Raw genomic sequence first — 27584 nt, forward strand, 5'->3', positions numbered from 1 at the left:
TAAATATAGTTTTTTAGTGTTTTCAGTTAATGGTTTTGGTTAAATGACCCATAACCGTATTGTTCTGTTCTGTTTCGGCCTCCCCAGCCTCATTGAAAGCTTAGACTACCTGACTAACTAACTAAAAAAAAAAAAAAAGTCCCTGGAGATAATTGTTAATGTAAAATCCAAACGGTAAAACATATATTTCCCACATAAAATAGTCCAGAGTTGGTAAGAAAATAGTGTACAGTTGCAAGTCGATAAGTTACATTAAACCATCGGCTATGTCATTTTAAAAGATTTAATGTCACCCAGTTCACCTTTCACCCGTTGTCCTAAATACCAGAGTGTATGTATGTAATCTGGTCGGACAGTTTTGGTTTAGTTGGAGAAATTTCTCGAAAACCTTTTTTGGATTTGCTGTGGGAAATCTGCAGATTTCGCTTGAACCACTTGGTTCCACTTCAAATCGCCACCTACTGAGGAAAACAATAAGTGCAATGTCAGAATTTATACGGGGGACTCTTTCTTTTGAAATAAATGTTCTAAATGGGCCGCACAGCAGCAAAGTTGCTAGCGCTGTTGCCCCTCAATAAGAAGGTCCCTGGGCGTGGGCGCTCTCCCTGTGTTTGCTTAGCGCTGCGATGGACTGGTGACCTGTCCAGGGTGTACCCTGCCCTCACCCACTGTGAGCTGGGATCCACGGCCTGGAGACAGATAAGTGGTAGAAGATCACTGAATGAATGTACTATATTGTCAAGTTTTTGCTCTTATTTTTTTTTTTTTTTTAGCAGTGTTTGGCCACACTCTCAATGCTCTCAGTAATGGATGCAGCTGACGTAAATCACAAGTGGAGCCGAAAGCACTCATTACTCGCCCAAGAGGTTGACAGACAATGGCAATTGGTTGAAAAGGCAACTTAAGCGGGGGTTTGATTGTCACGGAGATAATATTTCATTTCTTTTGTTGCAGTGCAGTCGGTGACCTCTCACCCCTCCGAACCCCTCTCCTAAATCAGTTGCTGTGATGTGGATCACATTCCTGGCTGTTTACATTATCCCCCTCCCCACGCCAGACGCTGCCACCAGCCTTTCACACCTGTCCCGTCACGTCCTTGGAAAGGAAACTGTGATACATTTTCGGAGGAGAACAGAAAGGCCTTTGTATGTGTGTAGGTGTGTGCGTGTGTGTGTGTGTGTGTGTGTGTGTGTGTGCGCGCATTGTGTGTTCCGTGAGAGGGAAGCTCAATGCGCAGGCATTCACAGAAACTCAGAAGTGCCCGCATGCACAGGCTTACGCAGCTGAGAGATGGCCCACACAAATTCAGGCAGACACACAGCGAGGCACATGTCCTCGCACACACTCATCAGGCTGTCAAAACGTCAGAAGAGTGAGTTATGGAGCTTGTGGATGTGTCTGAACACGGAGGGAGAGATTCCATTGCTGTAAGGGGTGATAAATGAGGGAGAAGAGGGGAGTAGAGGCTCCTCACTCCTCCGACACAGACACCACGGTGTCTTGCTGGAGAGACCGGTGAGGCAGATAAGGGCTGACATCTCAGTGCCATGCCATGTTTTGCTGGTCCAGCCACAAAAAAAAGTGTTTAAGAAAAAAAAAAAAAATAAAAAAAATAAATATCTGGTGTGGTGTCACAAGAAAGTTTCCTTTAGTGACTCAAAACACTGTGCCTGAATGAAGCATGTTTTTTTTTTTTTTTTTAATCCCTTAAAGGTAAAAACACAAATCTTAGTGATGTATTCAGTGTTATGATTCCTCTGTCTTAAAGGTCTTAAGGTCTTAAGGTCTTTAAAAGAAGTTTGGCACAATGAATGTATTCCACCGTTGTCTACAAACATTTTTGTTTTTCAAGCAGAGCTGCTTTTTTTGTTGGTGCAAAAAGCCTAGGTCAAAATCTGAATAGAAGAGTATGTACACAATGCGAACAAAACAGGGAAGCAGTTGTCAAAGCAGTGACCAGTAATGGCCTAAAACTCTATAATGGCCTTAAATATAAATATTTATTGGGTCAGGTAGTGTTTATTCAAACTTGAACATGTGGATGTAGTGTCAGCAGATTTGATAGAAAGTCACCAAACAATATTCACCTTCACCCCAAAACTGAAAATAGAAAGCTGTCAAAAGGCTGTCAGTTTTTTTTTTTGGGCCACTTGTTGGAATTATGTTAAAACTTCTTCGGTATTACAATGCTTTGTTAGATTACTTTCTCTGAATTTCACTTGCTTCAACCCTCCCCCAAAATCCTAGGCCATCTTTGTTCACAGTAAGAAGATGATGATAAAGATAAAATTTTTCATCGAGCTTTTTCAAAACACACATTTAGTCTGTAAAATGAAAAGTAAAGCCTCATTTACTTGGAACATTTCCCATGGCGACTATTGCCAGCCCCTTTCTACTTTAAATAGCCTTGTTAGGGTTGATGATTGCATCGGCAAAATCTTTATAAGCCTCAACATTGTTATTATAGGGAATTGATCCTTCGGCTATCAGCAAAAGTGTACCAAATTCCAAACAGAGGGAGATTTTATCTCCTTCCAGCAATATGTGATTGATGTTGACACAATGAAAACAGTCTTTAGTCCTCATCTTTCAATGCTTTTCATTCGAGGAAAATGCTGATTTTCACTTCAATTTTCATTGAAGACAGTTTTCCATTTGGCACATTTACTGTTGCATACTTTGTGATCTTAGAGTTTTGTTTGTTTTTGAGGGCTGATGATAAAACCCATCACTTCCACAGGATTTTAATAGCTGCATACTACAGCCATGACACCAGGGACGAGTCAGTCTACTGCATTATTATAGACTAAAATCAGTTTCAATCAGTTAAACTGATTCCAGGGCAGCACGGCGGCATAGTTGTGAGCGCTGTTGCCCCACAACAAGAAGTTTGCAGGTTTGATTCCCGGTCCTGGGGCCTTTCTGTGTTCTCCTGTGTGGGATTCCTCCCGCCGTCCAAAGACATCATGTTTGGGTTAACTGGTGACTCTAAACTGTCTGTAGCTCTGAGTGTGACTGGTTGTTGGTCACTGTCTGTCTCTGTGTGTTGGCCCTGTGATGGACTGGTGACCTGTTCAGGGTGACCCCACCCTAACCAGCACCCCCTGTGACCCGGAAAAACAGTAAAAGATGGATGGTTGAAAATGATTCCAACCCTTGACCACCCTGTAATCATGGCTGGAGACTTGAGAAAGCTGATTCATTCATAGATCTGCATGTGATTTGTTCGGGAAGAGTCACCATTAAAGGAGCTACTTGTAAGTTTTGTTATTCCCACATAGCCAGCATTAGCATTGCCATCTGTTTGGTCCCAAGTTCACATTAAGATATTAGAAAATCACCATCAGACTTAGCATGCGCTAACCAACTGTCTTGTTGATGCTGCACTGCGCCGTGTTGTCGTATTAACTCAACAATGGCCGCAACGCCTGTCAAAACACAACCATCATTACATGGCAACACACTATACTCCGCCGCAGAGAGACCAAACAAAAAGCAGATTAAAGCAACGGCACCTCTCATACAGCGAGTTTGATTTAAAACCTTTCATGATCTTAAGTGGAGTAAATAGACTGAAGTTTTCAATATGAAAATCTGAAAGTGATGCCGATCTATCACCCACACAAGGCATAAAGAGGCGCAGGCACACACATAATCTACATTGCACATCTGTTACCAGGGAGTTATCTTGTTCCTTCTCTACCAAACGCACATCACAACCCTCCATTAAACCACACGCTTGTTACATTCATCACTGCCCACTCGTGCACACACACACACGCCTCACAGCAGTGCGCGTAACCTGCATCATTGCCAATCCATTTCTCGCCATCCCCACTCCACACTGGGATATTGGACTAATGGGTCTAATAGCACGCCCACTGATGTTCCAAGACTTGCCAGGTGTACAGGTCCAAAGTACGATTTGTGTGCGAAGAGGATGGAATGAGGGAGAGAAAAAGACCAGTGGATAGAGGAAGGAAAAACAGATGGTGGGAGAGAGAGGGATAGAGCGGGAGCCGGGGATGGCAGGGCCAGATTGACAGGAAGCCCCGCAGAAGGAAAAATGTGAAAGTGCATTTCACTTTAGTCGCACAGCACTGCTTAGCTGTCAGCATCCCTGGTGTACAATCTAAACACCGGGATCCTTTGATTGTGACATTTTTTTTTTTAGTTTTTTTTTTTGTGCCTTTCGTCTGAGCTCAAAGTAAGTATTGTAGGATGAAATGAAAGCAGAGAGGAGGGATGGGGGGAAAAAAAACATTGTCTCACTGGTTGCACACAAAAGAAAACACTTGTCTGGTCAGACTCCAGTGTTCAACAAAAGTGTATCCCCGGAGCTTGAGTGATTTAAACGCATTCTTCTCACATGCTGTTATTACTGGTCTGACACTGAAATATTGCCTTCAAGATGGGAGCATTTCCTCCACCTGACTTTTATTCTCCAAAACTTGGATGAGTTGATAGATTTTGATTTTGAAGAAAAACAACAACAACAACAACAACAAACTGTTGCGGTTCAGCTTCTGAAACTAAAATCATGCAAATATGCCCGCATTGTAGGGAGTGCTTATTGGATTATTGGAAAATTACATTTCTACAAAAGCACTCATTACTGAGTAAATTAGCACAGCTACAGTTTCCTTTTGTCTTTAATAGTTCTGATTTGGGATATGCTAATTATTTCCAGGCATGCGTAATGAGAAAAAAACAAAACAAAACAATAGCACTGATGGGTTTTGGGATAGAAATTTGAGCCTGCAAAGCAAAATAGCATAAAGAGTTTTTGTGCTTTAATGAATTGGGTTTTCTGGAAGAGGGAGATTGGAATCACAGAGCTCTCTTTCTGCTGATGAAAAATATTCCTCCTCCACCCATGTGTAACAGAAATAAATGTTTATTTGGCGAACTTATGAGTGTGCCACTTTTTCCTCTCTTAAAAAAAAAAAAGGAAAATAAAACGCATCCTCCTGCTATTTTTAAACTTGTCGGTGCAAACTTGGAATTTGACTATAAAAATTGTCTCTTTCTGTCACCGGGGTCCCTTCATTAAAGCTTATTTCTGTTAAATCCCTCCAATAAATATGCAAACAGAAAATATCTGCAGCTCCTTCTGATCATTTTTAACGAAGGCAAAGAAGAAAAAAAAAAAAAACAACAAGCATTTAAATGCCCTAAATCTTACAACTGACTCACAAACAAATGCCTTTTTATGCATGAAATATTCATGTACAACTCACTAAATTGCTACATGGGGCACACACAGCACTCTTTTGTTTTTTTTTTTTTGTTGTTTATCTAACACCAACACCACCAGGTTTCCAGATAAAGTTTCAGCCTTCACATTAATCAGCTAATACGAGAGCCTTCTAATTAGCTTGGACTCCCTCATTTGATTTCTATCACTCCTGAACTTTATGTTTATATTTACACTCACTCCATAGTAATGAACATATCAGCATTTTGTAATTATGCAGCAAGGCTCGCAGTTGGGAGTAATTAAAGTAACTAATATCTAATTAAAATGTGCTTTCTGTGCTGCACTTAGAAAAGAGAGCAAGAGAGAGAAAGTGGGGGGGTTGTGGAGGGGGCTCAAGAAGGTTCCAAGGGTTTGATGGTTTGATTCTGCATGAGGTTGTGAGCGCACCAAAATGAGAGCACACACACAACTGTTTTTAATTGGATTCTTGCTTCTCTTTGAAAATACCGAGTTGTTTCCTCTCTCTCTCTCTCTCTCTCTCTCTCTCTCGCTCTCTCTCTCTCTCTCTAACCTCCAACTCATGCTTCGCTAATCTTTTTTATTTTGTTGCCGATACATTTGAGTAAATATTCAGCAGTCGTCGAATCGGTTCATTCAGTTTTAGGTCTGGGGAGACACGTGGCAATAATAGACTGAAAGGTTACTTAGTGGAGCAGCGAGAGGCATGTTCCACTTGAGTCTCTACTTTAAATTGCTGGTATTCATCAACTTAAGTGATGAGTCTGCATAATAAATTGCCTCTCATTAATATCATTATGCCATTAGTCTTTGTCTCTCTCACTCTGCTCTAACTAGAATATGCATTATGTGCTCACTTGTGCATTATGTTGGTCTGTTTTCCTTGTGCCATTTTTCTGTCTGTATTTTGTTTGGGATTCTATTCTGTTTATCATACTATTTATCCGTTGGTTTCTTTTTCTATTCCTATTGCTGCTTGGAAAAATCATGCTTTAAAGTTGAATTTTAAGTTATGAGCATTGTTCTAAATGTCAGCGGTCTTTTCCAGAAGTAAGAAAAACCTCACTGAAAATCCCATTGACATTTATGACGAAGGTAATAACTAAAAACACAGTTTTGGGGTATAACTTTTCCTAACATAGTGTCTTGCAAATGACTTATTGAGTTTTGATAAGGATGTTTTTGCTTATTCAATATTCATATTTTTATTTAACCTTAAACGAACACCATTTCCCACGGGTGTGTGACACCCCCAGTTTAAAAGTCATGGCTCGACATCAGAGGCGGGCTGAGAGTGCAGGCTCCAAGCTTAGCTCAGGCGTAGTGAGCCTGGGAGCAGCTGCTGTAGTTGGTGCTGATTTTTCCTCTGGCTTTGTTTTATTCAGGCAGACTGAAAGAAGTGTCTCAAAAAGACGTTTTGTATGGAGTAACAGCAATTAGTGGAACACAGGTCAACTTGGATGTTATGATTTTTCATCAACATCAAAACTGTCCCACGAGTTCGCAATACTCTGAAGATTTTTGACCTCACACCAGTGCTTCAAGGCCGCACCGATATGTTTGCAAATATCTCCCCACAGACACCATGTGATTCAGTCATATTGCTCTTATCTTAAAACTGACATGTTCCAGTGTTTGAAGCCTTCTCCAGTTTCCCCACAACCGAGGGAATTGAAAAACTGAGTCCGACCCTCCGGCTAACAAGTAACAAATGATGTAACAAACTTTGGGAAGAATTAAAGTCATCATATACAAGTGAATCTAAAATTGACTTCAAGATTAAAAGTTTGAATATATTTTTTGAAATTTGAGCGTATCGTTGAAGCTGCTGACAATCCATCTGAACCGCATTGTCAGGAATAGGTTTGCTCTCATTCTGGACAATGCTAAAGGAGCACAGTGCTAAATCAGCGCAGGGGTCCTTTAAGATTCAGGGGAACACAAGAATTTCATGCTGGAAACGTGTGAATATTGAGTTACACCAATAAAAGAGTTTGAGCGACTCACAACTTCCATTGCGTTATTTTCACCGTAACACCGATGGCAGGTTGTGAAGAACCATTTAGCCCTGGGAAAACGGTTCTCTTTTTCTGCGTCCACTCAGATAGAGATATGGAAAGTGCAGTCCTACTCAGCTGTCACAACAAACACAACATCCCTATCAAAGTAGATTTATCCACAAATGATATGCAACCTGAAGACTTCTCCATGTACCGCCCTCCTCCTGGTGGCGGTCTCCAAGCAGATGTTCTTGAATCCTCGCAGCCCATGGGCACGATGATGGCATATAATTGTGGACATAAACAGATTGTGCACATGGTTTAACCTGCCACGTCTGATGAATGGCAGCCCAGTCCTGCTGCATAAACCGTTACTGCCAGGATAGAGTCCTCTTGGCCACACTGGGTCAACTGCACAAGGACAATTTAATGAGAGGGGCCATCCAAAAAAGCCTGGGTGTCCATCTGTCCACTTTCTCTGCTCCTGTGTGTCATATAATTGTGAGGATGGTCGTGGCACTGGACCAGTGCTGCTCAGTGAGCTGTGAAAACGCATCACTGAACATTTTACCAGAGAAAGTGACAATAAGAAAAAAAAAAAAAAGGCGGGGGGTCTTTAAATTTTAGAAGATTTGACCAATTTTTGTTTAAAAGCCTTTGTTGTGGACTTCAGGATGCACTCACCGACAAACTTTATGCTTGCAACTCCACATATCCCATATTCTTTGGGGTTAGATGAGTCTCCAGATCTGACTTACAAAAAAAATAACAAGAAAAAAATCACAGCCAAGGATGCTGTAATAAACATTTTAAAATAAATGTAAATGATTTAACCAAAATGATACTATTTTCTAATTATGAACAAATGCATTTCATAGTCACTACACCCAGTGTCAGATAAAACAGCTACATCTGCACTCTGTGTACATAATCAATGCAGTCATCTGTTTTTCTTGCGAAACTGCATTCATCATAATCTCTGACAAGCAATTGTACAAAACAAACAAACATTATTTTACCTTTACCTCAGCTTTGTTGTGGTATTATGAGGCATTACAGGCATCTGAAATGACTTCAAATTGCTGCAGTATCTGCAAAAATGCTCAGCGCCTACAAACTCACATCAAACACTCAAGTGATCCCTCCATCATCTCAAATGACCATTAAGGCAGGAAAGGAAACACAGTAAATATCAGGGATGATCAATATAGCTGGCAATAATAAAAAGGGATAAAGTTAGAGCAGAAATCATTAACAGGTAATGCTGTTAGCAATAATCGCTGGAATTATATTTGCTTCTCCACTGTCTGCAGTTTTTGGGGCCTGTGAGGTGTTACGACATCGGTTCAGAGAAAAAAATAAAATAGTAGAAAGCTTCGATACCACTACAAAGACATGTAATGGCAAAATTGATCCAGAGCTTTCTTCCTGCAAAAAAAAAAAAAAAAAAAGAAAGAAAGAAAAAGGAGTGGAAATTGCTTATGTTTGTGGGGTGAATGCGGTTTGTCCAACAATTCACCAGCTGTAATCTTCACTGGCAGCGCGCTGAAAACACTCTGTTTTGAATCTGAAAGCCGACAGCATTGTCTGGTCTTTATTAACAGTCTGCGGATAGCCTGTATAGCCGGTCTAGCTCATCAAATATTCGGCCAGAGGTTGTATGACATTCCTCAGGGCATGTGCCTGACATTTGGAAGTGGAGTCTTATAGATGGAGTAATAATGTCACCGGGGGGGGGGGGGGGGGGAGGGTGTAATTTTGTCTGAAAACATAGGGAAACAGTGGACAGACAGGCATTGTCTAATGTGGAGAATGATTTAATCTGCAGAGACAGACGGCTGAGAGATGGAAATAACCTCAGAGAATATTGAGTTTTCTGTTTTCTTTAACCACAATAGACGGTCCATATATTACAGTGAAGAAATCGTCTCAGGAGCGCTCACAGAAGGCATTGTGATCAGAGGATGAAGCCCACTGTTTCCCCTCCTGTGCCGCTGTGCCTCTGAGCAAGTTTGCACATCTTTGAAGGCCTCCATTAGGAGGATGCCTTGCTAATATTTTCAAGTCATTAAACACAAAACAAATCAAGTCGTGACTGCGCTTCCCGCATTAAAGTTTTGTTCTTAAAAATTTGCTGTTTTGAGCCGGCTGATCGCAATGCAAACAATTTATTTGTGAACAATATTAACGAAAACATTTTTTTTTTTTGTTCTAGTAACACTGCAGAGCTATGTTTCTTCAAGTGGATTTCTGCTCTGTCTTCAAGCACACCCAGATATGCATTACTGCCATCAGCGTCACCTGTAACAGGCTAATTGGCTGCTGACGCAAAGAACAGCAGGAACCAGCCAACAAAAGGCAAGGGAGAAGAGCAAACAAACAGCAATCAATTTCAGAATAGATTACAATGATATACAATGTGCGTTTTAGTCAGACAGACTGAATCTAAAGATACAGAAAGCGCTTCAGTAAAGTCGGCTGAAAACAAGAGCGACCGCGAAAGCTTCAGTGGTCCTGGACATCTGGGCTCTCCTGCGTGGATGAATGCCATCCTTTCTTAAGATGTGTGCTTGGCTAACGCCAGCCCTTAATCTCCCACTGGTGTTCAACTGGGTTCAGATCTGAAGGTCCCTGCAAGCGATTTGCATAATTTTCCTACTTATCAGACCATTCAGTAACCTGTTGTGACCGACAGATTGGTGTATTGGCAACCTGTTTCTCAATTAATTTATCTTTTGTAGTCTCCACATGGTGGCTTAAATGATTCGTGTCTTAAAATTCAAAAACAGTAAAAGTATATTCCAAATAATGATCTCTTCCTTTTTAATTTATCCAACATGTTTCATCTGCTGTGGCGATTAAATTAAATCAAGCTTCTCTTTATTTAGCCATGTACATAATAGATCAATCGCCTGTGGAATTTTCACTTAAGGATACGAGGGTGGATTTGTTAGATGCGGAACTGTGTGAAACATTTCTTTGAGTGTCAGTGTACATAGGAGTTGACAACATTTAGGTGATGCTTCACTAGACAAAAATAATTGAGTGATTTAGAGAGACGAAGGAACTCTGTCACTGTCAGCGATGAACTCTGGAGTCAAAACTTATGGGGGATGCCCATGCACCAACTACAGAGCTGATTTTCACACGAGACCTGCCACTGAAAATGTGTGCAAGTCTCAAACTGCTCAAACCATAAGAACAGGCAACACATGGAAAACTCAATACCTTCACGCTCTGTTGGAGGAAATTTATTCCCCACTGTTGTATCTTCCCACATAAGTAGGAGTATTGAAACAACAAAGCAGTTCTGTATAGCAGTGTGTGTCTTTGCTGCATCTGGCTGTGCATAGGCTTGCCGGTCTGCGTGTGTATATGAATGAATTTGTGTCTGTGGGGGTGGCAGATAAAAATGTGCACATGGTCCTGTCAGTGCTGGTTGATGTATGAGTTGGAACATCGTTTATTGACACAACACCTTCATGTTTCACAAGGCCATCAGTCACCCACAATGCCCATCTGCAACTTTAGGCATGACCAGCAATTTTCAAAGCACGTCGTGGCCCTAGGCCCACCAGCTCCAGCCCTTAGGTCACAAGTTGCTCCAAACAAATCAAAAGTCAGCCCATAACCTGTCTAAGACGGAAATCCAAGGCCTCAACAGGCACGTGAATTTGTCTTTTTTTTTTTTTTTTTTTTTTGGCACGTATTTCTTTCATTTGGTGCTCAGAAGGCGCAAGCAATCATTTCTCACAAACACACCAACAGTGAAAGACAAAAGAACAGCATGCAGTCTATCTTGGATTGGTGTTAACCTTCCTCAGTCTACAGCTGCGTTCTCATTATTTTCTCTGGCTCCCTGGAACCTCTCCTTCTCTCTTTCCTTTGAATCAAATATACACTCCAAGCCTCTCTCACTCTCAAACCTACAAATCGATTATGAAAAATGTTCTCGCTGGAAAGAAAAGCAACAGGTATCACGCCACCCAGTTTTGCTTCTGTTCTGTCTGAATGTTTTTTTTTTTTTTTTTTTTTTGTGTGTCGTTTAAAAAATCCAGTCATCCTGGGCTAGTGGCTTCTGTGGAGCTGGGTGACAAAGGAAAAACCAAAAGAAAGTGTCTTAGCAAGGTGCTCGGCACTACGAGCCAGCCTCAGTATTCTGGCATCAGTCCTGTAAGTGAACTCTGTTGGCCAGATGGATGCTGTTCTTCCAAAAAAAAAAAATAAAAAAAATAAAAAAAACATTTCCTCATTTCAATCAGGACTGCTTTCATTCTCTCAGAGATGTGAGAGTCTCTGGCAGACATCATTGTGAAAGGGTGGTGAGTCCGCGCCAGTTACCGTAAAACCCACCTTGAGTGCAGACGCTGGTGATGATGAGAAGACAAGTTCTGTATACCTCGACCCGATTAGGTGACGACTCTAATGCTTGGCGCTGGATGTGAAGCCAGATGGATGGATGGTGAAGAAGAAGGCCTTAGCTAGTCACACGCATTGGCGTGAATGGCTGCTTGAATCCGATTGGTTGCTCGGGGGCGCTTCCTGGATGGGACCACCCAGTTTCTCCGTTCCTGCTCCCTCTCATTTCTCACCTGTCTGCGCGTTGCATTAGGGCATGACACCATCCGGGTCTAAAAAGCTGGATTTTACAGGAACCAGATTGTCCCATCAGATTGTCCCTACTTAATGCTCAACAGCTTGTGCCGACCAGTGGAATATGGTGTGTTGGGGAGAGAGAGACACTATGACAACATGATGGACTGTTTTTCCTGCTCACGCTGCCCTGTGCTCAGTGCAGGCGAGAAATAGAGGCACAAGGCGAAGGAAATAAGGGATACCGAAGGAGGGAGCGAGCACTGGGGCAATTTCAAGCAAGGCGGGTGTTGCCTTCCTCGACACACACTCAAGCTCTTCCCCTCACTGCAGTGTCCTCATTACGGTTAATATGAGGCCGGTGGCAGGGGGCTGCGGTACTGCATGGGGATCTCAAGGGAGTAATGATGGGGGCCAGTGGCCAAGGGCCCCAGGAGGGATGTTTGTTGGTAGTGATTCCCTGCTACTTACGTCGAGGCCACAGAGGTCATCTTCGCCCAGCACTGCAGACACACATACACATTCCCTCTCTCACACTCAGGCAGCTGCAGCAGGCTCGATTCTCTGTTTGCCCTTGGGAGAAAAATGGGGAGAGGGAAGCAAACAGCAGGGAGTGTTTGCCCAGGCACACACTACACCCCATCCATCTCCGAGCTCCCTCTCCCTCTACCCACACCAGCCGAGAAGACACAATCATTTCTCCCTCTCCTCTCCCTCGCTCTCTCAGTCCTTCCTTCCATCCCCTCGGGTGTATTGGTCGAGTCTTGGTTCAGCGCAGATATAATCCTTTAACGCCTCTAAATGATCCAGAGGTTGAGTGCTCCTCCAGGATGTCAGCGGGGCCTGCTGGGCTCGCACCTGCTGGAGCAGGTTAAGATAAATGCCAGCGGCCAGCCAGGCATCTGGCCCTGCATTAATATTTAACAGGCTGACTCTCATCTCCTCCACGTTGAAGGTGTGAAGGTGCCAAACCCCAAAGACATATCACAGCTAAATATGGATTTGTGCAAACTGGGGAAATGGAAGAGCGGTGATAGCAAAGAGAGATCCAGACTGCATGTTAAATTCCTGGCTAGCCGCACATATTAAGGTGAACTTTATTTGTGGGGACGAGGACAAACATGGGTAAACCTGCACGTCCGGCTCTCTGGGAAATTAATCCCTGCATTATGCGGTTTTAAGCCACGCGGCTTTTGAAACAGAGATTGATTCTACTCATCATCTGCATGTGGCTCTTTGAAAAGATTCCCGGGTTTCATCTTTTTTTTTTTTATCTCACCAAGAGAACAAGAGAACCCCACCTTCGCCTGCCTCACCTCTGCTTATGGACCAAAATCTTCGGCATTTCTTTTGTATTAGGGTTAAATGCATGATAGTCAGTCATCCAATGCAAGCAAAAAAAAAAAAAAAAATGTTTTTGAAGTGAGTTTCGGCAGAATGTGCTCAGATGTCCTCATTAAGAATCCAATCTGACAGTGTCAGCTCAGGTCAGCTTGTCTCTGTGAGTCCTTTCACTGCTGGATGTATCTAATTGCCACTTATGCCGAATACCATTTTGACCTTTACAACAGGGTTAAATTGCTCACATTTTTTTTTCTTTTTTTTTTTTTTTTGAAGATTCGGAGAAACAGCTGTAACAAGGATCAGGTGCTGTTGACCTGTAAACCCTAACTCTTGCTTTGAGTGCAGCTTAACCACAGGAAAGAACTTGTTCTGCTTTGCTCATCCCTTTTGCAATGCGCTGAATTCAGGGCATGTTACTGTCAGGCGTACAGCGTGGAGGAAAAAGTCATTTTCTCAGATTCAGTCGTTTATTAGAATTACATTATGTTCATATACAGACACAGGGTCATTGTAATGCACTATTAGCAATCTCATTTTAAGAGATTTGGGATAATCAGGCAATAACAACATTGATTGGTCATAAAAAGAAATATATTTTATGAAAATATTTTAACGGCCCGTAGAACAGTACAACAGAATATTAAACACAGCATTGAAAACTTTACCCAATTTCCAATGTGACTTGTGCCATACTGAAGTGAACTCTTACCTCAGAGACGCAGTAGATGCGTACATGTGCATTGCAGTCGCTGTTGTTAATTTGCAGCAGAAAAAAAAAACAAAAAAAAAAAAACACATGGTCCCAACACCAGCTGGTGTCCACAGGGTCACTGTGTGTCTCCAACATGAGCCCCGCCTGCCGTCAGCCAGAGCAGACACAGAATTAATGAATACTTTTCCAATTTTGTCTGTTATTGTTCCGTGTTGTTTGAAGATTTTGATAATGTATCCCCGGTCTCCTCGCTTCTAATTTCTCCCTGCGAAGATGATGAAGCAAATGGATGAAAAATTAAACAACCCACTTCAGCACCTGCCATCGCCACAGTCTCCCGCCTCTCCTTCGCCAGTCGAGCAGGAGATCAAGCAGCAGCTCACTGCAAGAACTTCTGTAGGCTCATTGGTTAAAAAGTCAGTGGACTGCATGGGTTTAACACAAACGATCAGCAAATCAAGGGGATGTGCCACCAAACTGGCCGCTCTGACGATGAATGGAAGTTGATGCCACCAAAATAAGCCTGTTCAAATATATTCTGTTGTATTGTTGTATTGTGACTAGTTGTGACTATCTCACTTGTTGTTGTTCATCTAGTTTCCACCAAAATAACATAACAAGGAGTCCCCTTTTTGATAAGGGAGGGATTAGTTGTGTTTGCCCATAAATACCAGCTGACATCATGTCAGAATGAATAAATATTGTAATCCAGGATTTCAAACACTTTCTGCAATCAAACATCTAAAAGTGAAAATCTTATCAGATGATGGTCTTTCTGTATCTGTAATCATCTCTTATAAAAAGTTACTAGTTGCTGTCCAAGGCAGCTGGTCATATTTTATATTTTGTAAAAAATATATTATTATTATTATTATTATATTATTTTGTAAAAAATAACATAACCAATTTTCTTCAATAATAATAACATCAATAAGAATGATACAAATTTGAATAGCAACTTCCACACAATATATCATATACACCAAGTCCATCACGTGGAAATACATGAAAAAAAAAAAAGTTCAAACATGAATGTAGTGGACGGAGGGAGAAACGAAATTAATACAATCAGTGAAATGCGACCGTGGATGCTAACTCTCATCATGTCTGCTTTTTCTTTCTTTTTCTTTTCAGATCAGAAAGGTGCAGATGTGAATCTTCTTTTTTTCTTCCAGTGTGCAGGGACCTTCCCCTTATCTAAACCCTGTGTCTGCTTTATGTCCAAAACAAGTAGACCAGTAAGCAAAACTCTTGGGTCCATTTCCCCGTAAGTAATGTGGCCAGAAGCTGTTTTTCGAGCAATAAAAGGCATCCGTGGTGTCCGGGGAATGAAAACAACTCACTTAGCTTTTGACTTTATCTTGACAGTTCTTAGAGGGATCTCCAAAAAGTATATATAATACATATGCAGTACTTTTTGTCTGCTGTCAACATCACGTCAGAAGCTCACATCATCTCCCGTAGCACACCTCTATAATTTACTCTGTACGGGTGGGGGTGAATTGACACATTTGCGGTACATTGTAATCTTCTCATACGTAGAATGTGTGGCAGATCTCTCTGCTTTAAGTCCTCTAGGTGTGTTAATGTTCCAGGGTTCATGTTTCTGTTGGGGATTTTGTTGTTGCTGGAATCTAGATGTATCGTGTCTCTTCGGGGCCCAAGGATGACAAGTTTTGTCGTTTCCTTCTCACGTATTTATGTCTCAGACGCAGACAAGCGGCTGTCAACTCATCGCTCTGACTACAGCTAACTGGAGTGTGGGGTTGTTGTTGTTTTTCTTCAGCACTTTGTGAGAAACTTTTTTGGTTGCAGCGATTGTGTCATCACCCTGATAAATTATGTTAGCCTGTGTACCTGCAGGGTAAAAAGCAAACGCATCAGGCAAGCAGTGTGAGTTAGATTAGACATGATCCCGCCTCACTACGGGGATCAGGACACGAGAACCTAGCGAGACAGCATCAGGTCAGAACAGCCTCTTTACCTGTTATTTCACCCCGTGGGTGGGCAACTATTTTAGACTATTCTTCTCTGTTATTCTTGCCGCTGTTTCTCTCCGAAAACCTGGATCTGGGAAATAAAGTAGGGAGAGTTTAGAAAAACTGGTAGAAGCCTTTATAAACTGCACCGACTCAATCCTCCTCACCAGAGTTGCTGATAGTTTTTCACACATCAGACTTCTGTACACACATTTTATAACAGAGACAGCTTACTTTGTGGGCATATATAGTATTTTTTTTTTTCGTCTGTCTTCTCAAAGCAATATGTTTCTTTCACCACACTTGTGCTGATGGCAGAAACCTCAGGGGGGCCTTTTTGCAGCGCATCCCAGTTTTTCCTCCTCTGCCTCTTGCCTGTTGGTGGCCTTTTATGCAACAGCAATATCAGTTCATCGCTGGGTAATGGGTAAAGGCCTCAGAGGCAGCCGAGATTGAGATCACTTTGAATTATTAATATTCATTCTCCACAAAGGGGCCGACGGGGCGGCACTCCCACTCTGCAACACATCCGAGTGTTCGGACTGTCAGCAAGCCAGTGTCAACAGTAGAAGTCAAGCTGGGCTCTCCCACGTAGACACACATAAATTAGACGTATTCATCGATGACCATGCGTGCCGAAATACAGACTGGGAAAAGAGAGCGAGAGCGAGTTCTACACACACACTTACGCAGACTTGTTTCATTTTACTCTCGTTTCAGGGATGTGTGCGGCTCCCATCTGTGCACACAGCTCTGTTTCCTCTGAGCTGCTACCAAGCTGCAGACAGTATGGAGGACAATTCAAGCTGTGGCAGCAGGAAATAGCCCGCATCATGTTTTTTTATGTGCTTTCATGTAAAAGCTTCCTGCTGTATTAATCAGCAAGCCTAGAAATGATCATCCACGGCGCTCGATGTGGCGCAAACGGTTCTGCGTCAGCATGACGAAAGAGATTTAGTGGATTTATATTTTATATTTCCTGAATGCTTTGAACTGTGTGTGAGGAACTGACATTTATATGAGTTGGTCATACTTACTACCACTCTGTCACTTTATGCTCATTTGTAATCGGGGTAGCCTTGGTAATCGCCACCTTCTTGCGCTTGAAATTTTGCAGTTTTTATTTCTATTCCCATGCTTAATATACAACCTATCCCATGTACATAACTAATAGTAAGTGCTGGGGCGTGGGTTCAATTCCCAAAACATGAATATATTGTTCTAAATGGCACATGTGCATACGGTGAAATACAAATGCAGATGTAAAACTGTAAAGATTCATGACTCAGTTGGGCCTTAAATAGGAGCATTTACTTATACTGTAGCTTGCATGACCATTATATGTATCTTCCATGTGGTTCTATATTTCTGCACATGATTTATTTTTGAATTATACTGCATGTCCTCGGGAAATACTGGACAGTGAACTGGGAGCTGTGGAAATGCGATATCTGTAAAGGTGGCTCGGCAGCTGTCGAGTGCGTGTGTGCGTGCGTGTGTGTATCATTGTATTGCAGGGTGACCGACTTCAATGGGAGGATGAAGGTGCGGTCAGTGAGAGTTGAGCAGTTGCCAGGTCAGGATGTGTCCCAGCAGAGGGGGCGGGGGGCATAGAATCTTTCATTCTTTCTTTCTGTCTTTTTTTTTTTTTTTCTATGTGTCTGTCTTTCGGTATGATTGCACAAACAGATGGGAGCTGACATCCTAATATCAACAGGAAACACTCTCAGTTTATTCTCTGCAGGGATATGACATCAACAGGCAACAGGAAAAATCCTGCTTCATCTCTTTAGGGACAATCCTAGTCACACTGCAAGCCACAGGAATGTAAATGGAGCCTGTCGCTTACCTGCACACAAATGGAAATTCAATAGACATAATCCACAACTGTACACAGCTGGACCAAAATCTTGTATGTAAATCTGCCGTTCAGGATTTGTTTTATATTCAGGTGTTTGGACAGTAATTGACTCAACAGACGGAATCCAGCTTTTGCTTGTTTCCTTTAAGTATTTTACATCACAGTTTATCGTTTAGCATGAAAGGAGATGCAAGACAGTTTCCCTTTGTTCTTGTAATTCCTGGTAAATGTTCCCTCTGCTGTCAAAATATCTCCAAATACAAAGAGCAATTTTGCAATCTGATTCTATAAATGTATATTTAACCTCTGTTTTATTGTACTACGGTTGACTGCAGCAGCCCCGCTTTGGTTTGGACAGTTTGTAAAGGAAAGGCAGAAAACAATAAAAAGAGACACTGTTAAAATATGAAAAAGTGCTCATAAAAAAAAAAAAAAGTAACAATTAGTCAAAACAGAGGTCAGCACTTGTTTACAAGAAAAGTGCAGAGTGGACTTTAAGAAAGAAGATAAACATGTTTTTATTTGGATTGTTTTCTTTTATAGCTAAATGCCAGATGTAATATAAGCTTTACATATACAATATGGCCTATTGTTCCTGCAAGTAAGAATTAACATTAGAGGTTAAATTAACTTCAACAAACACTTAATGTGCAAGAAATAAAAGCTGCACAATGCTCCCTCACATAGTATTTTAAACATTTATCAAATATATCTGAAACTTTTACTTAATTATTAAATGGCAATTTTCCTGAGATGAAGCATCTGGATGGCTCTGTTTTACAAAAACTAGAGATAAATCTCATGACTTGTCTTTCACCACAACCAATCTTAACACGGCAGATTTGAATGCACAGATAATTTAAGACATTCATGTGAGAGGAAAAAAAAAAGCAAGCATGACCCTAAAAACACAACAAACATGTATTTTGGCTCACGCAAATAAAAAGAATAAAAGTTAAGTCAACAGTGAATTCAGTGATTGAATGTAAGAAGAAGAAGTCCCATTAAGTAACCTTTAAGTAAGAGGTTAAAATGCTAAATTTTAAAAAGAGTTTTATCTTGCCATTGATGGATTTTACATTTAAGTGGTATTACTTTTCCAGAGGTAAAATATCTGACCCTACAGAAACATTTTATGACTTGTTCTTAATATACCTATTTTAACATGGTAGCCTTGAAAGAGAAAAGAAACTGATGACCAAAGTTGAAGTGGCACTTTTCCTAAATGTGACCATGTCTACCAGGTGTTGGAGGCTGTAAAGTGAAGGCCGCAATGCTCCAATTTATTACCAAAGCCAAGTTAATTCAAGAAGCTATGCTACATTGCTCGTGTGCTGTCCCCGCCACTTCATGATGCCAGCGTAAACACGTCATAAGCCACTACCCTCCTGGTATGAGCCCTGCTGTTGTCTCGGCGACACTGTGCCGTGTCTGTGTCATGTATGACAGCATGTTTCCTCACAGCGGCACCGTTGTCTGCGCGTGTCGACCACACGCCTCCTTCAGAAATGATGCATGTTCGACTGGAGCGTCCCGAGGCTGTCAGCGGAGACAGAGGGAGAGGGTTCGGCACGCCTGCCACTTCCGACTCTCCCGGGATGACTTTAATGTGTCCACCTGCTAGGCGGCAATATGCCATGCATTCAGCAGTCATTCAATCATTCGCCCTGGCGTGCCAGATGGCATCACCTGTGATAAGACCGATACGTTGCTTGGCACCCGCCAAAAGTTTGGGGAATTTTGGAAGCAAACTTAAAGCGCCAATTTCAAGAAGAAGGAAAGATCTCACAGCGCTTTGGTTCATGTTTCATTGCCACACCCCGAAGCAACAGCAATGGCGTAAGAATCCTCCTGAATCCTCCTGCTCCTGAGAGCAGCCCCGCTGAACAGATGCCCATTGTTGTGCTGTGGCCGGTAATGAATTAAAACAACGTGCTCTCTCCTGCAGGTTAATTGTGCTGATTTGAGCGAAACGTTTTTGGCGGCGCACGAGAGCACACAATACTTTTTTATTACGACTATATTTTCCGGAACATTAATTCTGTGGATTTTCTTTTTTACAGTATAAAGTAAAGTGGAGTGGACGCGGTATACGGGCCTGTGTGAAAGGCATTTGCTAATGAGAGCTCGTAAATAACCTGGATGGTAAGGGCCAAAGTGATTTCGGCTGTGGATACATTTACATAGCGTGGCGTCAAGATTTTTTTAGATTATTTTTTTCTCCCAAATTCATTTAGATCCTATGACTTCTGCTGCCTGTGTGTTTATATTACTAGTGTTTAAGTGTTAAATTCATCATTTCATCATGCACTCTGATAGGACATACTATAACTCTTTAGCTGAATGAACAAGTGGTCTCAGTGCAGTTAAGGACTACGTGGGTGAGCGCAGTGGATAGACCCTATAAATGTGTAATTTATTTCAGGAGGGAAAGAAATCTTGTAACATGGTGGAAACATTGAAGCTCAGCAGGAGTGAGCTCCGAGGAGCCGTGCTTGTCTCTTTGTAGCCTGCAAATACTTATTTCCAAGGGACATCTCTGAAGGGCATCGTGGAGTGATGTTCTCCCTGGTATCTGTCATGTTGTAGCACACTCAGCGACTATGAAAAGAAGCTGTGAAAACAAACAGCAGCTTACACTGTTACACATCTGACAGCGATCTAGCAGCCCCCATGGAGTAGGCATAAATCCATTTTTTTTTTTTACCCAGCAAAACAAGAAAAATCAAAAAGAACAGTAGTGATCCTTAAGGTATCTCAAAAATCAATAGCCATTAAAGCCATTCATTCTCTATATATTATGGAACGGAGGTCGTAGCCGCGTTCCACTGTACCGGGAACAGGCACATATTTGAGATGTACCAGTGTACACCTTGTGTCATTGAGTATTCATGGTTGAGATGATTTCCGTTTGCACACCTGCTGGAAGTGCTTAAATGCGTCCTGCTCAGTAAGACAGTTCCAGCGAACAGTAGGGCCGTACCTACACAGGTCATGTTGTGTTTGGCATCAAGGAGCCTTTGAAAGTGGCAATCACTGCAAAGGTATTCCCAGGAGAAGTAATTAAACTCACACATATGCTGTAGTAGTTTTAGTACAAGGCTACTTAAACCACTGAAAAAGTATTCAAGGCCCAAGACAAATTAAAGCTGGTTTGTTTTCGGACAACTCTCGGCACACGCTCTCATTAATATCTTTTTCCTCTCTCTGTGTTTACACCAAGTGCCTGAACTCTTGCACATTTAATCTATTTCTATTTTGCTCGTTCCAAGGCTCTTGACACAGATGCCACCACTGGTTTTACTATCACACCTTCTTTTTTTTACCCACACGTGAGTGCTAACAGGAACATTCAGTGTAAACCTATTAGGGAAAGAGAAGCTTCTTTTGGATTGAATGCAAAAATCACAGTAACCCTGAGATCTCAATGCACTTTAACTAGAAAAAAACACACATAGACGAAACACAATTAAATGAAGAATGTATTTATTATGCATTCGCAGCGTAATAAAATTTGTAAAACTGCTGTGTGTTGAATGTTTCAGATACTTGTTTATTTCGCGCATTTGTGTGCTGCTTTTTTTTTTTTATATGTCTCTCAATTAATCGGGGTCTTTGCACCACCAAGTGCTATTTGGAAGCCAAGATTTTCTATTTCCTTTAGCATTAGCAGCTACCTGCTTAAAAGTCTTCCCATGAGCTTCAAGACAGATTATGATGCACCTCTGAGCAGCAACATTTCTTCCAGGGAATTGCCGGACCGGGACAGAGCAAGCTGGTTCGCCTGCTAACTTCAGCAAAAAGGAAGCGATAGAAGATAAGCAAAGTGAAAAGATTCCTTTCCACCACTGGAGATAGCTACAGGTGAGTGAAATGAGTTTTATAATGAGAAAGTAAGTGTTAGTTAGAGAGGAATTATTTTTCTTCTGCTTGATTGTGTTTCCTTAAACCCCAGTGAGTGAAGCTGTCAGGGCAACTGCAAATAGCACCTTCTAACTTCAGCTGCATATAGAAACTGATTGCCCTCGCAAAAACATATGTGCAAACGACAAAACCATTCAGACCCACTTTATTTATCTTTCCGTTTCAGCCACATCTCTCACTTACAGATAGCACATGCTATACACTAATCCAGCAGGGAGTTTGACCTTGTGAAGGAGACACACATGTGGATGCAGGGAAATTCACAGTCACATGCATGAACACACATTATGCCTAACTTTATGGCATGCGGGCTCTCTGGGAGGCCAAACCTCTCGGGACAACGTTTAAGAATTGGGAAAAAGTCAAAGTCATAAATTCTGAAATTAATAAGACACACCTGGCTGAGTCACATGTCAGGGACTGACAGCATGTTCCTGCCTCTAAGTGACAGAGAATTGAAGTCTCTGTGGGATCTGCCTCTGGACGTGCTGCAAAAACCCACCAAGGAAGGAGCTTATTATCTTCACCCAGACAGTGTTTCTCCCCGCTGCTTGCCCCCGTTGACCACGGCTGTTTGTCTGTCAGCCTCACTGTCTGCCTCATATCTCGTCTGCTCAGCCGCCTCGGTGATACAGCTCTTCCCCCTCCCTCTATTGCTGTCTCTCTCTGTGGTGTCGCACATCTATGGCAGAGGTGGGGGCGAAAAGCTTTTTGTCCCAGTGAGCCATATCACACTTTAAGTGGCATTTTAGCACGATACTTGATCAGCCAAATATCATTATGAGCTTTTCATCTCATTCATAATTCACTCGCGGGGGAGTCGGGCTAAGAATAGCCACTTTTCTGTGCTTATTGCAGGAGAGCGAGAGACATTACATGACGTGGATACTGTACTGCAGCATATTTTGGTGATATATGGTAGCCAGGAGATCCTATTAATCTTATTCATAGTGCAAAGGCAGCCAGCAGCTCGTGTTTCCCTTTTTAAATCGGAAAGTGAAGATTGTGTGCTAAATTGAAGCCACCTCCACCCACTTTCCGGTTTCATTGTGGCAAGTCTTGACTTTAACGCTCAGGAAAGAAACTATGAGTTAAATGTACGTGAGTCAGATTTATTATTTTTAACATGACATTGTTCTGTCTTTTCCCTCTCACCACGAGGTCAGCTAAAGCCTCATCTCTCTGTTCAGCCAAATTCATATTTGGCACACAATCTTCTGCAGGATGTGATTTTTTTATTTTATTTTATTTTTTTTTTTGTGAACTCTTGTGTATACAGAGGGTGTGCTTGTCAACCTAAAAGAGTCAACTCCATCAGCAACCAAGTGCCCATACAATGAGGGCACAGACAGGCTGTAGCAGTGAGACGGGAAGAGACAGCTCAATCCCCGCAGGCTGCTATTCTTTTGTCCACTCAGCCTGTCCCTTTTCCAGGGTGACGACATGGACATATCTCCCTGTTAATACATTTGGACGAGATGTCAGTCCAAGCATGACACATTCGTCCACTCAAAGGCCAAAGCAAAAGTCTGACAAGGGCTCTAAGACTTGCTTGGGGGAGTGGAATCAAACTCCTGAATGTATTTGGCCTTTTCCTGTTCCACCCAGGAGACACAGTGAGTCTTTTTTTTTTTTTTATAAATATATATATATATCAACACACACTCGACTATCTTTCGAGCCCACAGAAAGACCGGCGTTTGACCTGAATAAAAATGCATATCTGCTCTTGGTGGTGACTGAGGAGTCACTATGACTACAGAACCCTCTCATCATCTTTCAGTGTCTGAATCAGCAGAGAAAGGCCATCGACTAACCACACTCCTCTCCCAGTGCAATTCGCACATTCTCGCAGCAGAGCCTAGCAAGTGTCAGATTGTTCCCGATACAAATAAGACAGAAAGGGGAACAGAAACTCTTTGAATGGGCCCCTCTCTCCTCCCTGATGAATTAAAAAAAAAAAAATCTAAGAAGATTTTGTAGGGAGGTTAGTCAGGGAGGGCTGAGAGTCAACCAGTCAGTGCTTAATTCATGCATACCAGGGACATAATGTGACAGTAATGCAATTTGTTCTGGGCCAGCAGCCCATTCGCACTTATCCAACAGTTACAGGCTTGATTTGTCTTATTGCTTCTCCTCTTAGTCCACCATGCATTAAAGAGACCTTTTTACGCTGCCCGCCAGGTTGGAGGATGGTTTACTTATTAGATGTGACTGCATGATAATGAAACGGCGTAATGCAATGTCAGAGTATTTGACACGACACAAAAGGCTAAGGCTGGTGAAATTCCTAATCAGCTCAAAATGTCACAGGGCTCACCTTGGGTCTGAATCACAGCCCACCAGGCAGATTAGTTGTCCACATTGATGTCAACTTCAAGGATACCTCTCCCCTTTGGTCTGTCTCAGGAAGTCACTCTGACTCTTGACTTACCCCCCTCCTTTTCTCCTCCCCTCTAACTCCTTGACATTAGCATCATACGAGCTGTAAAGATAACCAACGGGACATTTATCACCTGGCAGAGCAGGCAAATTGCCTTAATGCTCGAATATTGGCCTCAATCTTTCTGTGAGAAAGCAGACACATTGAATGGCACCGTTTAATCAACCCTATTTCACATATCCCGCTGTTTCAAACCAAGGTCTAATGCCACAAATTTCTAACTCCTCTGTTAGCTGCTGCAGCACGCTTCATAATGCAGAGATAAAAGGCATGGTGGTCATTTCCAAACCAATTTTGCCTTCCTTTCTTACAGAACAACATCTGTCCCGTTTGGCAGTTGAAATGAGTATGCATGTTATTGTAGGCAACCTTAAAAGTAAAGAAACACCAGTCTTACATGGGAGTAGGTAGAGTTCGAGTTAGTTGTCAAGAAAATATCAAAGTAGAGTGTTACTTAATTCTGTTTGGTTAAATTCCATTTGTGGTGTTTGTTCATATTTTCATTCCGTATGTTTCACTTTAACTTGAAGGAAATGTTTGTAAGATTAGGACGAATTAATGTGTTTGGCTAATGAAATGCTTGAGAAATCCTTGGTAAATCTTGATAAAGCCCAAAAGTTGACCAAAATCACAGCAAAGGGAAGAGCGGCACAGCTAACATTATTCTAATAAACATTACAACAACAAATGAAGGCCTAGGCCTGGGAGTATTTCTGTACACTTAATGTGCACCTTGGTTTAGGATGTGAAGCTCAGTTCCGACCTTAATTAAGTCCATCAACTGGAAATGCTTGCCATTGTAGTTGAAGTATAGCAGGTAAACAAACCGGTTACTTCTCAACCTTTTGCTCCTGTTTTCAATTAAAGGGAAAGTGAAAAATGTATATTCATATTTGCTGTTGTTGCTCAGCTATGAGCGTTTGCCCTTTGGTGGGGAGTTTTGAAAACGGTCTGTTGTATTTCTTTAGAGCTATGTATGCCAATTTTATGCTAGATATTCCTACATTATTAAGAGGACCGGGCAGCAAAGATGTAGAATTTCTGTGATGTACTGAGCACTTTCTCTGCCTTCAGTAGTTGAAAAGCTCCCCGAGGAACCAGTGCTCTAAAACATGTAAGCAACTGGTAATATTTCAACATCCTTTCTACTTTAATACAAATATGTGTCTTTTTGCATTGCAGTTTGCCTTAGAATGAAAATGAATTTGAACATCGATATACTTGTAAACCCCATTCCACTATGAGAACCCCTGCGGAGAGAAAAGTACTTTTAGCAATATGGAATGATAAATAACAATACAGCGAACCAGAGATGGCTAAGAGGTTGAAGATGAATGAATGAATGAAAAAAATTAATTTAAATCACCACGAGCAGCTCTGTAGAAGCCCATCCACCTTGGTCTGCTGTAAAATAAATGAACATCATGTTATCATAGCGCTGAAGCATGGAATGCTTACTTTATTCCACCCTCAGACCCAATTCATGGCCACGGACTCGACCCAGCTCTACATCACACCTCATTAAGTACCAAATCTGGATCTGGCCATTTGTCTGGCTACACTTCTGGTCATACTGATGCAGAACAAAAGCCAGCTCACTGTGCAAGTCTACAGCAGCGCCTTCCCCGGCCCACTGGTTGCTACGGACATAATTTCAGGGTAAGAGTCAGCACAACATATTTTTTAAGTCATGAAAACAGCACTGGCACTTTTGCTTTTCAAAAGCTGGCAGGGTTATTTTCGTCACAGAGGCGGTGGTCATATCCTATTTACAAAGGGGGGAGGATCCAAGCAAAACCATGAAATATATCACAGCATGGCGGGTCTAAAATGGCGTCAGATGAACATAAAGGACCCCGGCAACTTAAGGTCAAACGGGCAACACTGAGAGAAATGATGCGTTTCTTGATCGGCTGATTAAAATCACTGTGGTACATTTCCTGCGCTCAAAGAAAATTAAATTTAATAAACCATGAAGAGCTATAAACCAATGAGCCAGTTTTACCTTGTTTGGGAGATTCTTGTTAGATAATAAAATATCTAATTTCCCCATTGTGATGACGAATAAGGTGAGTAAAAAAAAATCACTACAAATTCAACCCACTGCCCCAATTAGACTTAAAAGCTGAAGATTAGCATACCAACAGTCGACAGCAGTTATCTTGGAGTCAGGGCAGCTCTGAGCCTTAGGAAATTCACAAAACACACAATTCCATGCAGACAACAAACTGCAAAGACACATAAACGGACTACAAAGAGACACAAAGTTAATGCAGAGAGATGCGCAGCATCTACAAAGAAATTCAAATTGGTGAAAAAGGGATTGAGGACAACAAAGACATTTTTTAAAATGGCCACAAAGAAATAACAGAAGCATGAAACCGCTACAGACAGCACAACACCATAGCGGTCGGCACTGATGCCTGTGTGTGTTGGCCCTGTGATGGACTGGTGACCTGTCCAGGGTGACCCCGCCCTCACCCAACGGGAGCTGGGATTGGCTCAGCACCCCTCCATGACCTGGAAATGGATAAGCGGTTGAAGATGAATGAATGAAAGAAAATTAATGAAAATAAAACCCCAACAAATAAACAGGCTGTGCTATAAGATAGGCAGCTAATGAAATATTAAATTAACGAGGATTAATTTCTCTCAAAAAGAGAGTAACTTGAAGGGAAGTGGTAGCGGGCGTCCCTCATTTTCATGATGGTCATTAATTAGTTCAGTGGTAAATTATGTTTAAAATCCAATCGCTATGGTAATTCTCAGTGAACAGGACGCACGCTTTTTCTTTCATATCACTTATTGCCTGAACTCACCTGCTGCTGTGCAGCAAAGATAGGGCTTCCTTCCTGCATACCAGGTGCCTAAAATGACGCTGGTGCTCAGGTTGCTTTCTTTAAATGTCCTGTCAACTCCGACGCCGCCACTCCAGCAGCTTGATGAAGCTGGCAATAACGCTGCAGTCACCGCATGTCAGAACGCAGCTCTCAGCTCTCAGCCCACCTACATCAGGCACGAGACACTCACTCTTCAGAAAGCTGCCATGTGGAAATACGCAGAAAATAAATTTAGGGTAAAAAAAAAAAAAAAAACACAGAAAAGTGGGGCATGCTTCTTCTTGTACTGAGAGAGTACTCTCTGTATATAGAGAGTTTTTTTTTTTTTTTATGCAGCTGCTGCAGAGGACTTTCCTCCTAAAAGACTGGCATAGCTAACAAAAAGGCTGGGATGTAATTGCAAAATCTTCACTGGGGGAGTTGTGCAGTCGGGAGCACAGACTTAATTCCACAAAGCACTGGCCTTGCAGCAGTTTCCTCCCTGATTGATACTGCTATTGGACTGGTCTGGTTAGCCAGGGGAAACCACCATAAATTCCAGACCCACTTTATCGTTAAGCTTAGTAGCCTGGGAGATAAAATTAGCTGTGTCCAATTTTAGAAAGGACTGCTTAGCACTATAAATAACAATTTACAGTAGGTGATAAAGGAACAAAAACTAAATTAACAA

This window comes from Echeneis naucrates, chromosome 24, assembly GCF_900963305.1.
Source record: "Echeneis naucrates chromosome 24, fEcheNa1.1, whole genome shotgun sequence".
NCBI classification, from domain to species: Eukaryota; Metazoa; Chordata; class Actinopteri; order Carangiformes; family Echeneidae; genus Echeneis; species Echeneis naucrates.